We start from the raw sequence: 15000 nt of genomic DNA, 5'->3' as shown, positions 1-15000 counted from the left end.
CCACCAGCCTCTACCTCCTGAGACACAGCCTCTACCTCCACCAGCCTCTACCTCCTGAGACACAGCCTCTACCTCCACCAGCCTCTACCTCCTGAGACACAGCCTCTACCTCCTGAGCCATAGCCTCTACCTCCTGAGACACAGCCTCTACCTCCACCAGCCTCTACCTCCTGAGACACAGCCTCTACCTCCTGAGACACAGCCTCTACCTCCTGAGACACAGCCTCTACCTCCACCAGCCTCTACCTCCTGAGACACAGCCTCTACCTCCACCAGCCTCTACCTCCTGAAACACAGCCTCTACCTCCACCAGCCTCTACCTCCTGAGACACAGCCTCTACCTCCACCAGCCTCTACCTCCTGAGACACAGCCTCTACCTCCACCAGCCTCTACCTCCTGAGACACAGCCTCTACCTCCACCAGCCTCTACCTCCTGAGACACAGCCTCTACCTCCTGAGCCATAGCCTCTACCTCCTGAGACACAGCCTCTACCTCCTGAGACACAGCCTCTACCTCCACCAGCCTCTACCTCTTGAGACACAGCCTCTACCTCCACCAGCCTCTACCTCCTGAGACACAGCCTCTACCTCCTGAGCCATAGCCTCTACCTCCTGAGACACAGCCTCTACCTCCTGAGACACAGCCTCTACCTCCACCAGCCTCTACCTCCTGAGACACAGCCTCTACCTCCACCAGCCTCTCCCTCCCGAGCCACAGCCGCCCCCAGGAGAAAGATGGGCTACTTAACCTGAGCTTTACTGTGGTGGACATCTTAAGCTGTGTTGTTGTCTTTGTTTCCAAGTCTCAGTGTCCGTCAGTCTGTTAGCCAGACAACTCCCGTGTTGACACAAACATGTGTGTTTCAGGACTTAAGTGTTGGCTAAGAGGTGGAGTCAAGTAGAAACATATTCTGGCCCAGGCTACCATTTACTACTGTGTGTGTGTGTGTGTGTGTGTGTGTGTGTGTGTGTGTGTGTGCCCCTGTGTGTGTGTGCCTGTGTCTATGCGTGTGTGTGTGTGTGTGTGTGTGTGTGTGTGTGTGTGTGTCTGTGTGTCTGTGTGTGTGTGTGTGTGTGTGTACATTTCAAACCATGTTTTCTTGTTGTCCTAAACCGACTGGTCTGGCACTCAGACTGACTCAAAACAAACTTTATTTAAAAAACGACAACACACAAAAATGGCAACACAGTTAACCCCTAACCCTCCAGGGGCGCAGAAGATGGCCGAGTTGATATTCCATTCATTGTATGGCTGGTGTGTGTGTGTGTGTGTGTTGTGACCAGGTGTGTGGTGTGTGTTGTGACCAGGTGTGTGGTGTGTGTTTTGACCAGGTGTATGGTGTGTGTTGTGACCAGGTGTATGGTGTGACCAGGTGTGTGTGTTGTGACCAGGTGTATGGTGTGTGTTCTGACCAGGTGTATGGTGTGACCAGGTGTGTGTTCTGACCAGGTGTATGGTGTGTGTTCTGACCAGGTGTATGGTGTGACCAGGTGTGTGTGTGTTCAGGTGTATGGTGTGTGTTGTGACCAGGTGTGTGTGTGTGTGTGTTCAGGTGTATGGTGTGTGTTCTGACCAGGTGTATGGTGTGACCAGGTGTGTGTGTTGTGACCAGGTGTGTGGTGTGTGTTCTGACCAGGTGTATGGTGTGTGTTCTGACCAGGTGTATGGTGTGTGTTCTGACCAGGTGTATGGTGTGTGTTCTGACCAGGTGTATGGTGTGTGTTCTGACCAGGTGTATGGTGTGTGTTCTGACCAGGTGTATGATGTGTGTTCTGACCAGGTGTATGGTGTGTGTTCTGACCAGGTGTACGGTGTGTGTTCTGACCAGGTGTATGGTGTGTGTTCTGACCAGGTGTGTGGTGTGTGTTGTGACCAGGTGTGTGGTGTGTGTTGTGACCAGGTGTGTGGTGTGTGTTGTTCCCAGGCGTTCAGGGTTTGGGTGTCCAGGTGTCCAGGGTTAGGGGTTTGGGTGACCAGGTGTCCAGGGTTAGGGGTTTGGGTGACCAGGTGTTCAGGTGTCCAGGGTTAGGGGTTTGGGTGACCAGGTGTTCAGGTGTCCAGGGTTAGGGGTTTGGGTGACCAGGTGTCCAGGGTTAGGGGTTTGGGTGACCAGGTGTTCAGGTGTCCAGGGTTAGGGGTTTGGGTGACCAGGTGTCCAGGGTTAGGGGTTTGGGTGACCAGGTGTCCAGTGTTAGGGGTTTGGGTGTCCAGGGTTAGGGGTTTGGGTGACCAGGTGTTCAGGATTAGGGGTTTGGGTGACCAGGTGTTCAGGTGTCCAGGGTTAGGGGTTTGGGTGACCAGGTGTCCAGGGTTAGGGGTTTGGGTGACCAGGTGTCCAGGGTTAGGGGTTTGGGTGACCAGGTGTCCAGGGTTAGGGGTTTGGGTGCCCAGGTGTCCAGTGTTAGGGGTTTGGGTGACCAGGTGTCCAGGGTTAGGGGTTTGGGTGTCCAGGTGTTCAGGGTTAGGGGTTTGGGTGACCAGGTGTCCAGGGTTAGGGGTTTGGGTGCCCAGGTGTCCAGGGTTAGGGGTTTGGGTGTCCAGGGTTAGGGGTTTGGGTGACCAGGTGTTCAGGATTAGGGGTTTGGGTGACCAGGTGTTCAGGTGTCCAGGGTTAGGTGTTTGGGTGACCAGGTGTCCAGGGTTAGGGGTTTGGGTGCCCAGGTGTCCAGTGTTAGGGGTTTGGGTGACCAGGTGTCCAGGGTTAGGGGTTTGGGTGACCAGGTGTCCAGGGTTAGGGGTTTGGGTGCCCAGGTGTCCAGTGTTAGGGGTTTGGGTGTCCAGGGTTAGGGGTTTGGGTGACCAGGTGTCCAGTGTTAGTCAAAGTCAAAAGTCACTTTATTGTCCCATCACTGGGAGATGTGTATTGGGCTTGCACCCCACAGCAGCCAACAAAGAGCAACAGACAATACAGAATGTTAACACACAAACAGAAGGCAGCCCTGATTAAAACAAGAGTGGAAATAAAACGATAAGCAAGATATGTTCACATTCATCTGGTGCAGTTTAAAAGTTTAACAGAAACGGGAATAAAATAATTTTTAAATCTATTTAGTCTAGCGCGGGGGACTCTGAACCTCCTCCCAGAGGGCAGCAGTTCATACTCTGCATGTAGGACATGGGAGGGATTCATGAGAATTCTATTAGCCTGTCTGAGAGTAGCTTGTTCAAAAATAGACTGCAGGGATGAGTGGTCTTTCACCCCTATGATCTTCCATGCAGTCTGTATCAGTCGGACCAGTTTGGACCTTAGTTGTACAGATAGGTTACCAAACCAGGATGTAATGCCGTATCTGATGAGACTCTCTAAGACAGACTGGTAGAAGAGTAGCATACATTTTTGGTCAACACCATGAACTCTAAGACGGCGTAGGAAGTGTAGTCGTTGTTGTAATCTGCTACAAAGGCTGTCTACATGAGTGCTCCAGGTGAGTGAGTTGTCAATGAAAACCCCAAGATACAGGCCTGTGGTCCCCAACACCTCTGGGGTCGAACACCATCTCAGCGCGAGGCAGTTAACATCACACCATTTAACAAACCTCTGGATTTCAGAATAATAGTCAATTAGGTCACTGTCCTTTTCAATTAAAGCAAGGATGGCAGTGTCATCCGAGAATTTTATGATGCGATTGCTAGGGTAGGTGCTTCTGCACTCGTTTGTGTATAAAGTAAAGAGCACAGGGGAACTGACTATACCCTGTGGAGCACCAGTGCTTATGGTTCTGGGTTCCGAAAGAGTGCCATTAACACTGACCCGCTGTGTGCGGTTAGTTAAAAAGGAGTGATACCATTTTATAATGAGGGGGGGGACATTAAGCCCATTTAACTTCTCAATTAAAAGGTGCGGCTGTATCGTGTTAAAAGCAGAACTGAAATCAACAAATAGGAGTCGGACATAGGAGGTAGGGTCCTCTAAGTGCTTAGATATGAAGTGCACCATGGCTGAGGTTGCATCATCTGTACCTGTATTACATCTATAAGCAAACTGAAAAGGGTCCAGAGAGCAACTGACTGCATTTTTCACTTTACATATAATGAATTTTTCAAAACATTTCATTACAACAGAAGTCAAAGCGACTGGTCGCAGGTCATTATTTTCCTTGCCGCTAGCCTTCTTAGGAACAGGAATAATGATAGCGTCTTTCCAGATGGACGGAACAGTGTGAGAGTCCAGAGACTTCTGGAAGATAGGACACCAGCCAGCTCCTCACTGCAGGACTTTAGCATGAGCCCAGAGATGCCATCCGGTCCAGAGGACTTCCTAGGGCGGGTGTTAGAGAACAGTCTCTGTACCTCGCGCTGCTCAATGGTGATACTTGCTTCCAACTCAGGCAGCGCCTGAAGAGCCACTGTTTGCTCCATCGAGAAGTCGGCAGTCTCAAACCTGGCATAAAAATGGTTAAGTTCATTGGCTTTTTCACCCTTGTTTAGGACACTAAGGCACCTTTTAGCTGGGGCCATGTTAGTCATATATTTCATGGAGTCCCATAGTTTTTTTTGTGTTCATAGAAGAGCAGTGGGATTCAAATGTCTCTTTCTGTTTCCTCTTGGCCCCCCTTAATTTGTGATTCAGTTCTTTTTGGATGTTCCTCATGGCCAAAAGATCCTTATTCCTGAATGCAATTCTCTTCTGAACTATGCACTTTTTGATTTCCTTCGTGATATGGGATTTGTTGTTAGGGTACACAGTTATAGATTTCAGGGGTAACACGTTATCTCTGCAAAACTTTATATAATCTGTAATGGTGTCAGTAGCCTCTTCAAGGTCCAGACCGTGAAAGAGGTCCCAGTCGGTACAGGAAAAGCAGCCTTTTAGGGTTTCAATGCCATCATCATTCCAGACATGAACTGTTTTAACTTGGGGTTTGCTACTTTTAAGCAGAGATTTATACGTGGGAATTAGCTGGACAACATTGTGGTCGGAGTTACCTAACGGGGGTTTAGCCCTGGCCGTGTAGGCGTCCTTAACATTGCCATAACATTTATCAAGGATTCGTTCACCTCGCGTGTTACACTTAGGGGTTTGGGTGTCCAGGGTTAGGGGTTTGGGTGTCCAGGGTTAGGGGTTTGGGTGACCAGGTGTCCAGGGTTAGGGGTTTGGGTGACCAGGTGTTCAGGGTTAGGGGTTTGGGTGACCAGGTGTCCAGGGTTAGGGGTTTGGGTTCCCAGGTGTCCAGGGTTAGGGGTTTGGGTGACCAGGTGTCCAGGGTTAGGGGTTTGGGTGACCAGGTGTCCAGGGTTAGGGGTTTGGGTGCCCAGGTGTCCGGGGTTAGGGGTTTGGGTGTCCAGGGTTAGGGGTTTGGGTGACCAGGTGTCCAGGGTTAAGGGTTTGGGTGCCCAGGTGTCCAGGGTTAGGGGTTTGGGTGACCAGGTGTTCAGGGTTAGGGGTTTGGGTGACCAGGTGTTCAGGGTGTGTGGTTGATGTGTCTAGGCGTTCCGAGTGGCGGAGGAGGAGCTGGGCATCCCTGCCCTGCTGGAGGCTGAGGACATGGTGGCCATGAAGGTCCCCGACCGCCTCAGCATCCTCACCTACGTCTCCCAGTACTACAACTACTTCCACGGACGCTCGCCCAGTGAGTGGACACACACACACACACACACACACACACACACAGGCTCTTTCTCATACACATCCTCTTTCTCACACACATACATACAGACTCTTTCTCTCTCTCTCACACACACACACACAGACTCTTTCTCACACACACACACACACACACACACACACTCTCTTTCTCTCTCTCTCTCTCTCTCTCTCTCACACACACACACTCTCTTTCTCTCTCTCTCTCTCTCTCTCTCTCTCTCTCTCACACACAAACACACTTTCTCTCTCACACACATCCAGATATGTTAATCGTGCGTGTGTGTGTGTGTGTGTGTGTGTGTGTGTGTGTGTGCGTGCGTGCGCGTGTGTCGTGTGTGTCGTGTGTGTCTGTGTGTGTGTAGTCGGGGGCATGGCCCACGTGGGCACGGCGGCGGGGGTGAAGCGCCCAGCAGAGCCGTCCGGAGGAGAGGGGCCTTCTGGGAAGAAGAACCAGCCGGTCAGAGAAGAGGGGCATTCTGGGAAGAAGAACCAGCCGGTCACGGCCAAGCTGTTCCCCCCCTCGCGGCCCGCCACGGAGAACCGGCCTCCCCCCTCCCTCACCCTCAGACCCTCCCCCAGGGCCTCCCCCACACCCCCCAGGGCTGCAGCACAGGTACACCTCCCTAGGAGTAGGAGAGATGACTGGGGAGGGAGGGAGGGAGGGGGAGGGAGGGAGGGAGGGAGAGCTACTATTGATAGATGCAGACACATGAAGGATGGATGGGTAGATAGGTAGGTGGATAGGTAGGTAGATAGATACTATGGATGGATAGGTAGGTAGATAGGTAGATGGATAGGTAGGTGGATAGGTAGGTAGATAGATACTATGGATGGATAGGTAGGTAGATAGGTAGATGGATAGGTAGGTGGATAGGTAGGTAGATAGATACTATGGATGGATAGGTAGGTAGATAGGTAGATGGATAGATCAATAGATAGATGGATAGATCAGTAGATGGGTAGATAGATGGGTGGGTAGATAGGTAGGTAGATAGATAGATATGTAGATACTATAGATCCTGAGGGGAAATGTAGGTGTTACAGCAGCTCAGACCACAAACAACAATAACAAAATAAAGTGACAGTTGAATAATAGGCTAAAATAGAAAAATACACAATAAATTAAAGATAGACCTAATGGACAACGTATACTTGTACATGAATGATGAGTATCTCTCTCTCTACTTCTCTCTCTCTGCCTCTCTCTCTCTGCCTCTCTCTCTCTACCTCTCTCTCTGACTCTCTCTACCTCTGCCTCTCTCTCTCTGTCTCTGCCTCTCTCTCTCTCTCTCTCTCTCTCTGCCTCTCTCTCTCTCTCTCTCTCTCTCTCTCTCTCTCTCTCTCTCTCTCTCTCTCTCTCTCTCTCTCTCTCTCCCCCCCCCTCAGAAGGAGGTATTGGTGGAGCGTTCCAACAGGCAGGGCACGCTCAGCAGCAAGTGTGTCGTGTGTGAGAAGCACGTCCATCTGGTCCAGCGCCATCTAGTGGACGGGAGGTTGTACCACAGGAACTGCGCCAAGTAAGACAAAGATGTTTTATCACTAGAACAGCCGTGCCTTTTTTACCTACTAAAAGAGCCTCTTTACAATGCTCAAGCTGCTACTTACACACAACGACCACTAGTTGGCCGACTTGTAAATTAGCCTGCTTCCTACACAGAAAAACTGCAAAACAGCTTTATACTAGCTTATCCTGATGTGATTTTGAAAATGTAAGGATACTGGGGTGGTAGAACGCACATATCTAGGAAAAGTCATGAAAGGAGGGTCCTGAAATTTGATCGAGTGCAAAGATATAACATTTTTCTTTCCTGAGCTAGAATACTCTTCCTGCTACGACTGGTGGATTGATGATTCACTTGCTTAGTCAATGCATTAATTGTAAAATTAACTGTATTGATTGTAAGTCGCTTTGGAATAAGGCGTCTGCTAAATGCCAAAAATGTAAATGTAAATGAAAAATGTTTCTATAGATCATGTTATGAATACACCTACATGGAAAATGCACCATAGCTCTATATTATAGTATAATATATAATATATTCTATTCTATATATAGAATATAATTTATATTATATTCTAAATATAAGCACAACGTGCTATGCAAATAAAAGTTATTATTATTAAAAGATAATAATAATAATAATAATAATAATAATAATAAATGCATCATAGTTGAATATTCAGTATAGGCTACTGATGTCGAGCATGCCAGATGTTTTAACAAAGCCAAGATGGGCTACTTAACCTGAGCTGTGGTGGACATCTTAACCTGAGCTGTGGTGGACATCTTAACCTGAGCTTTACTGTGGTGGACATCTTAACCTGAGCTGTGGTGGACATCTTAACCTGAGCTGTGGTGGACATCTTAACCTGAGCTTTACTGTGGTGGACATCTTAACCTGAGCTGTGGTGGACATCTTAACCTGAGCTGTGGTGAACATCTTAACCTGAGCTGTGGTGAACATCTTAACCTGAGCTGTGGTGAACATCTTAACCTGAGCTGTGGTGAACATCTTAACCTGAGCTGTGGTGAACATCTTAACCTGAGCTGTGGTGAACATCTTAACCTGAGCTGTACTGTGGTGAACATCTTAACCTGAGCTGTGGTGAACATCTTAACCTGAGCTGTGGTGAACATCTTAACCTGAGCTGTACTGTGGTGGACATCTTAACCTGAGCTTTACTGTGGTGAACATCTTAACCTGAGCTGTGGTGGACATCTTAACCTGAGCTGTACTGTGGTGGACATCTTAACCTGAGCTTTACTGTGGTGAACATCTTAACCTGAGCTGTGGTGAACATCTTAACCTGAGCTGTGGTGGACATCTTAACCTGAGCTGTACTGTGGTGGACATCTTAACCTGAGCTTTACTGTGGTGAACATCTTAACCTGAGCTGTGGTGAACATCTTAACCTGAGCTGTGGTGGACATCTTAACCTGAGCTGTACTGTGGTGGACATCTTAACCTGAGCTGTGGTGAACATCTTAACCTGAGCTTTACTGTGGTGAACATCTTAACCTGAGCTGTGGTGGACATCTTAACCTGAGCTGTACTGTGGTGGACATCTTAACCTGAGCTTTACTGTGGTGAACATCTTAACCTGAGCTGTGGTGGACATCTTAACCTGAGCTGTACTGTGGTGGACATCTTAACCTGAGCTTTACTGTGGTGAACATCTTAACCTGAGCTGTGGTGAACATCTTAACCTGAGCTGTGGTGGACATCTTAACCTGAGCTGTACTGTGGTGGACATCTTAACCTGAGCTTTACTGTGGTGAACATCTTAACCTGAGCTGTGGTGAACATCTTAACCTGAGCTGTGGTGAACATCTTAACCTGAGCTGTGGTGAACATCTTAACCTGAGCTGTGGTGGACATCTTAACCTGAGCTGTGGTGAACATCTTAACCTGAGCTGTGGTGGACATCTTAACCTGAGCTTTACTGTGGTGGACATCTTAACCTGAGCTGTGGTGAACATCTTAACCTGAGCTGTGGTGAACATCTTAACCTGAGCTGTGGTGAACATCTTAACCTGAGCTTTACTGTGGTGAACATCTTAACCTGAGCTGTACTGTGGTGAACATCTTAACCTGAGCTGTGGTGGACATCTTAACCTGAGCTGTGGTGAACATCTTAACCTGAGCTGTGGTGAACATCTTAACCTGAGCTGTGGTGAACATCTTAACCTGAGCTGTGGTGAACATCTTAACCTGAGCTGTGGTGGACATCTTAACCTGAGCTGTGGTGAACATCTTAACCTGAGCTGTGGTGGACATCTTAACCTGAGCTGTGGTGAACATCTTAACCTGAGCTGTGGTGAACATCTTAACCTGAGCTGTGGTGGACATCTTAACCTGAGCTGTGGTGAACATCTTAACCTGAGCTGTGGTGAACATCTTAACCTGAGCTGTGGTGAACATCTTAACCTGAGCTGTGGTGGACATCTTAACCTGAGCTGTGGTGAACATCTTAACCTGAGCTGTGGTGGACATCTTAACCTGAGCTGTGGTGAACATCTTAACCTGAGCTGTGGTGAACATCTTAACCTGAGCTGTGGTGAACATCTTAACCTGAGCTGTGGTGAACATCTTAACCTGAGCTGTGGTGAACATCTTAACCTGAGCTGTGGTGAACATCTTAACCTGAGCTGTGGTGGACATCTTAACCTGAGCTGTGGTGAACATCTTAACCTGAGCTGTGGTGAACATCTTAACCTGAGCTGTGGTGAACATCTTAACCTGAGCTGTGGTGGACATCTTAACCTGAGCTGTGGTGAACATCTTAACCTGAGCTGTGGTGAACATCTTAACCTGAGCTGTGGTGAACATCTTAACCTGAGCTGTGGTGAACATCTTAACCTGAGCTGTGGTGAACATCTTAACCTGAGCTGTGGTGGACATCTTAACCTGAGCTGTGGTGAACATCTTAACCTGAGCTGTGGTGAACATCTTAACCTGAGCTGTGGTGGACATCTTAACCTGAGCTGTGGTGGACATCTTAACCTGAGCTGTGGTGGACATCTTAACCTGAGCTGTGGTGAACATCTTAACCTGAGCTTTACTGTGGTGGACATCTTAACCTGAGCTGTGGTGGACATCTTAACCTGAGCTGTTGTCTTTGTTTCCAAGTCTCTCTGCCAGTCAGTCTGTCTGTTTGTTAGTCAGACAACTCCTTTGTTAACAAAGCAAACATGTGTGTTTCAGGACTTAAGAGTTGGCTAAGAGGTGGAGTCAAGTAGAAACATATTCTGGCCCAGGCCACCCTTTACTACTATCTGTTGCTGTCCAGCGTGTGTGTGTGTGTGTGTGTGTGTTTGTCTCTGTGTGTGTGTGTTTGTCTCTGTGTGTGTGTGTGTGTGTGTGTGTGTGCGTGTGTGTGTGTGTGTGTGTGTGTGCTCCTCAGTTGACTCAAGCAGAAACGTTGGTCTGGCAACGCAATGCTTGTGTGATGTGGTTTGAATGATTATCTATGAATTCTTCACTATTTTATAAATAGCCCTAGGTAGAAAATGCGCACACATACATTTCATGCGTTACTTATCCTGCTGTAAAATAGACCTTTAGAAAAACTACGTTTAGTAATTGTGCTGTATAATAGTTGTTTAATAATCATATAATAGTTGTTTTAATAGTTGTGTTGTATAATAGTTGTTTAATAATCGTGTAATAGTTGTGGTGTTTAATAGTTATTTAAACAGTTGTTATAATAGTTGTTTGTAACAGTTGTGTCTCCAGTAGTGAGTGTAACAGTTGTGTCTCCAGTAGTGAGTGTAACAGTTGTGTCTCCAGTAGTGAGTGTAACAGTTGTGTCTCCAATAGTTGTTTGTAACAGTTGTGTCTCCAGTAGTGAGTGTAACAGTTGTGTCTCCAGTAGTGAGTGTAACAGTTGTGTCTCCAGTAGTGAGTGTAACAGTTGTGTCTCCAGTAGTGAGCGTAACAGTTGTGTCTCCAGTAGTGAGTGTAACAGTTGTGTCTCCAGTAGTGAGTGTAACAGTTGTGTCTCCAGTAGTGAGTGTAACAGTTGTGTCTCCAGTAGTGAGTGTAACAGTTGTGTCTCCAGTAGTGAGCGTAACAGTTGTGTCTCCAGTAGTGAGTGTAACAGTTGTGTCTCCAGTAGTGAGTGTAACAGTTGTGTCTCCAGTAGTGAGTGTAACAGTTGTGTCTCCAGTAGTGAGTGTAACAGTTGTGTCTCCAGTAGTGAGTGTAACAGTTGTGTCTCCAGTAGTGAGTGTAACAGTTGTGTCTCCAGGTGTGGTGAGTGTAAGGTCATGTTCTCACATGAAAGTCTGAATCATGACCCGGTGCAAGTGGATGAGATTGCAACATTGTTGCATAACTTATTTCTCTGATTTGCGTTCTCGGCAGCCCTTTATGTAAACGAAGTAACATACGCAATCGAAGCAACAGACGTGGTAGTTGATTGGTCCGAAAAAAAAAATGTGCCTGTTCGTCCCGCTCTCATCCAGATCAACACGCATGCGCTGTTGTTTTCCTATGGCCAGCCTCGATGCGTCGTTTCTAACCGGAGCGAAACACCCTTTTCAAGTGGAGCATCCGTCGGTTGTTTGCTCCGGGAGCGACTTCTAATGCGCGTTCTCACAGCTCCTAAAGACGCAGAGCAAAGTGTATTTGATCCTAAACTCTGATTCCAAGTGAAGCAAATGTTCTAGTGAGAACACACTCAGAGGCAGAGAGAGGTAGAGAGAGGTAGAGAGAGGCAGAGAGAGGCAGAGAGAGGCAGAGAGAGGCAGAGAGAGGCAGAGAGAGGCAGAGAGAGGCAGAGAGAGGCAGAGAGAGGCAGAGAGAGAGAGAGAGGCAGAGAGGCAGAGAGAGGCAGAGAGAGAGAGAGAGAGAGAGAGAGAGAGAGAGAGAGAGAGAGAGAGAGAGAGAGAGAGAGAGAGAGAGAGAGAGAGAGAGAGAGAGAGAGAGAGAGAGAGAGAGAGAGAGAGAGAGAGAGAGAGAGAGAGAGAGAGAGAGATGAGAGAGAGAGAGAGAGAGATGAGAGAGAGAGAGAGAGAGAGAGAGAGAGAGAGAGAGAACACCCTAATAGTTGTTTGTGGATGTGTTCCCCAGGTGCAGTGAGTGCTCCCAGCACCCTCCTCTCTGGTAACTGTACGGCCGGCCCTGAGCCCGGCTCCTTCATGTGCACCTCCCACCTCCAGGGGGCTCCACCCCCACAGGGGGCCAAGCACACCCACACCCCCCTCAGGGACCTCGCGACGAACAACACCCCTGCTCCCAAACACACACCCCCTGTCAGATCCCCCCAAAATCATCACCCCCCACCCCCTCCTCCAAAGTAGGCCCCAGCTGGCTAACCTCCAAGACAGAGAGACCCTCTATCACCTCCACCACCACCCCCACCCCCATCCCCTCCTCCCCCACCCCCAACAAAGTAGGCCCTAGCTGGGTAACCTCCAAGACAGAGAGACCCTCTACCACCACCACCACCACCACCACCACCACCCATCCCCTCCTCCCCCACCCCCAACAAAGTAGGCCCTAGCTGGCGAACTTCCAAGACTTCCACCACCGCCTCCAACACCACCAACTCCCCTACGGCCGCCTCTTCCAGGCCACCGCGGTGCCCTCCTCCCTGGGTACCGCGAGTCGCGTGGTGGCCTCCCCCGAGCCGCCGCCCCCCACCAGCAGACCCACGGCGGCTCCCCGGAGCTCCGGGGCCAAGAACCAGCAGGCCCGCTCCCGGTTCTTCCAGTCCGGCCCGGACACGACCAGCGCCACCACCACCTCCACCTCCGACAGACAGGAGAACCAGGCCCAGACCAAGACCCAAGGACAGAACAGTAACCTGCCCGCAAACAGAGGGCCGAACGCGGGGACGCAGCAGGGCCCCGGTAGTGGGGGTGGGTCAGGCGGTCAATGTGGTGGTCAGTGTCGGCGGTTTGAGTGTGGGGGGGGGTTGGAGGTAAGGTCGGGGGGGGTACGTTAGGGGGTTCCAGTGTGGGTACGGGTAAGGTCGGCGGGGGGTACGTCGGGGGGGGTTGGAGAGCCGGTGAAAAGCAGGGTGCAGTTTCGGGTGAATGAAGGAGGGCCGGAGGGGGGGGGGCGCCGCCAAGGCTCAGGCGGTGGCCCTCATCTCTAAGAGGCTGGCGGAGGAGGAGAACAGCAACAACAACAACAAACAACACAACAGCAGCAGACCCTCCACCACCACCACCAACAACAACAACAACAAACCTTCCACCACCACCACCACCGCTAGCAGCAGCTCCCCCTGGCTCTCTGTAGCACTGAAGAAGACCGACCACACTGAGAAGTGAGGAGACGTGTACACACACACACACACACACACACACACACACACACACACACTCTCTCTCTCGCTCTGTCTCTCGCTCTGTCTCTCTCTCTGTCTCTCTCTCTCTCTCTCTGCCTCTCCCCCCCCTCTCTTTCTCTCTCTCTCTCTCTCTCTCTCCCTCTCTCTCTCTCACACTCAGGACATGGTACATTCCTTGCTTTTAAAATTATGATTATTATTATAACTATTATAAATTGTATAAAAACAGTGCTCACACAGCTGAGTCATTGTCATAGAGCAAGCCTGACCTCTGCTGGTAGAAGAGGGGTATTATTGGAGGAAGTCCATACATAACTGGCAGATATGCAGTTATCTTGTCTGGTTGTCTTTTTGTGGTAAGCTACAACTCTTTCTCCTTATTTTACCCCCCCCCCCCCCCCCCCCTCTCTCTCTCTTCTCCCCCCTCCCTCTGCCCCCCCTCCCACCCTCTCTCTCTTCTCCCCCCTCCCTCTGCCCCCCTCCCACCCTCTCTCTCTTCTCCCCCCTCCCTCTGCCCCCCTCCCACCCTCTCTCTCTTCTCCCCCTCCCTCTGCCCCCCCTCCCACCCTCTCTCTCTTTCTCCCCCCTCCCTCTGCCCCCCTCCCACCCTCTCTCTCTTCTCCCCCCTCCCTCTGCCCCCCCTCCCACCCTCTCTCTCTTCTCCCCCCTCCCTCTGCCCCCCTCCCACCCTCTCTCTCTTCTCCCCCCTCCCTCTGCCCCCCTCCCACCCTCTCTCTCTTCTCCCCCCTCCCTCTGCCCCCCTCCCACCCTCTCTCTCTTCTCCCCCCTCCCTCTGCCCCCCTCCCACCCTCTCTCTCTTCTCCCCCCTCCCTCTGCCCCCCTCCCACCCTCTCTCTCTTCGCCCCCCTCCCTCTGCCCCCCTCCCACCCTCTCTCTCTTCTCCCCCCTCCCTCTGCCCCCCTCCCACCCTCCTCTCTCTTCTCCCCCCTCCCTCTGCCCCGCCCCCCTCTCCTCCTCCTCTCTCAGACCCGCTCCAGTCGACACTCCCAAGAAAGAAGAGGAGGCCATAAAAGTCCGAAAGAAGTTGAAAGCCGATCCCTCGCTCCTTGCCGACCTCACCCCTCACCCCCACCCCCACCCCCACACCTTCCCCAGCCAGCAGGAGTGGACTATGGAACAGGACCCCAGACAAGAGCCCTGCCAAATCTGCCAGCCCCACATCACCAAACTCTACAGGTGAACACCGTCTCCAGGTCTCTCAACTCGGACGGCCGTCCTTGCGTGGCACATTTTTGCTCCAGCCCAGCTCTAACTTGCGTGTCTTACTTCGGACTCGCTATCTCTGTAGTTTGTCTGTTTGGGGAGGGTCATGGCTGTGTTTGGTGTGTCCTCTTGTATGACTGTTTTGGAGAGGGTCATGAGTGTGTTTGTCTGTTTTGGGGAGGGTCATGGCTGTGTTTGTTGTGTCCTCTTGTTTGCCTGTTTTGGGGGCGGTCATGACTGATGTTATAAAACAGTTTGTCTATTTTGGGAAGGTCATGGCTGTGTTTGGTGTGTCCTCTTGTATGACTGTTTTGGAGAGGGTCATGAGTGTGTTTGGCTGTTTTGGGGGGGGTCATGAGTGTGTTTGGCTGTTTTGGGGGGGGGTCA

The 15000-nt window shown here is 50.4% G+C and overlaps 1 pseudogene across 1 annotated transcript in view; it reads left to right on the top strand.

Moving 5' to 3' along the window:
- LOC308151714 (MICAL-like protein 2) overlaps positions 1 to 15000 on the top strand; it is a 48074-nt pseudogene that overhangs the window by 9660 nt on the left and 23414 nt on the right. Inside the window, exons 3-8 of the transcript in view lie at positions 5431 to 5572; positions 5952 to 6202; positions 6976 to 7106; positions 12165 to 12346; positions 12667 to 12959; positions 14377 to 14586. The product of the transcript in view is annotated as an MICAL-like protein 2 (transcript). The remainder of the gene's footprint in view (positions 1 to 5430; positions 5573 to 5951; positions 6203 to 6975; positions 7107 to 12164; positions 12347 to 12666; positions 12960 to 14376; positions 14587 to 15000) is intronic.

Source organism: Nansenia antarctica (assembly GCF_963989245.1).
Source record: "Nansenia antarctica genome assembly, chromosome: 2".
NCBI lineage: Eukaryota > Metazoa > Chordata > Actinopteri > Argentiniformes > Microstomatidae > Nansenia > Nansenia antarctica.
This window is presented reverse-complemented; position numbering and strand designations above follow the sequence as displayed.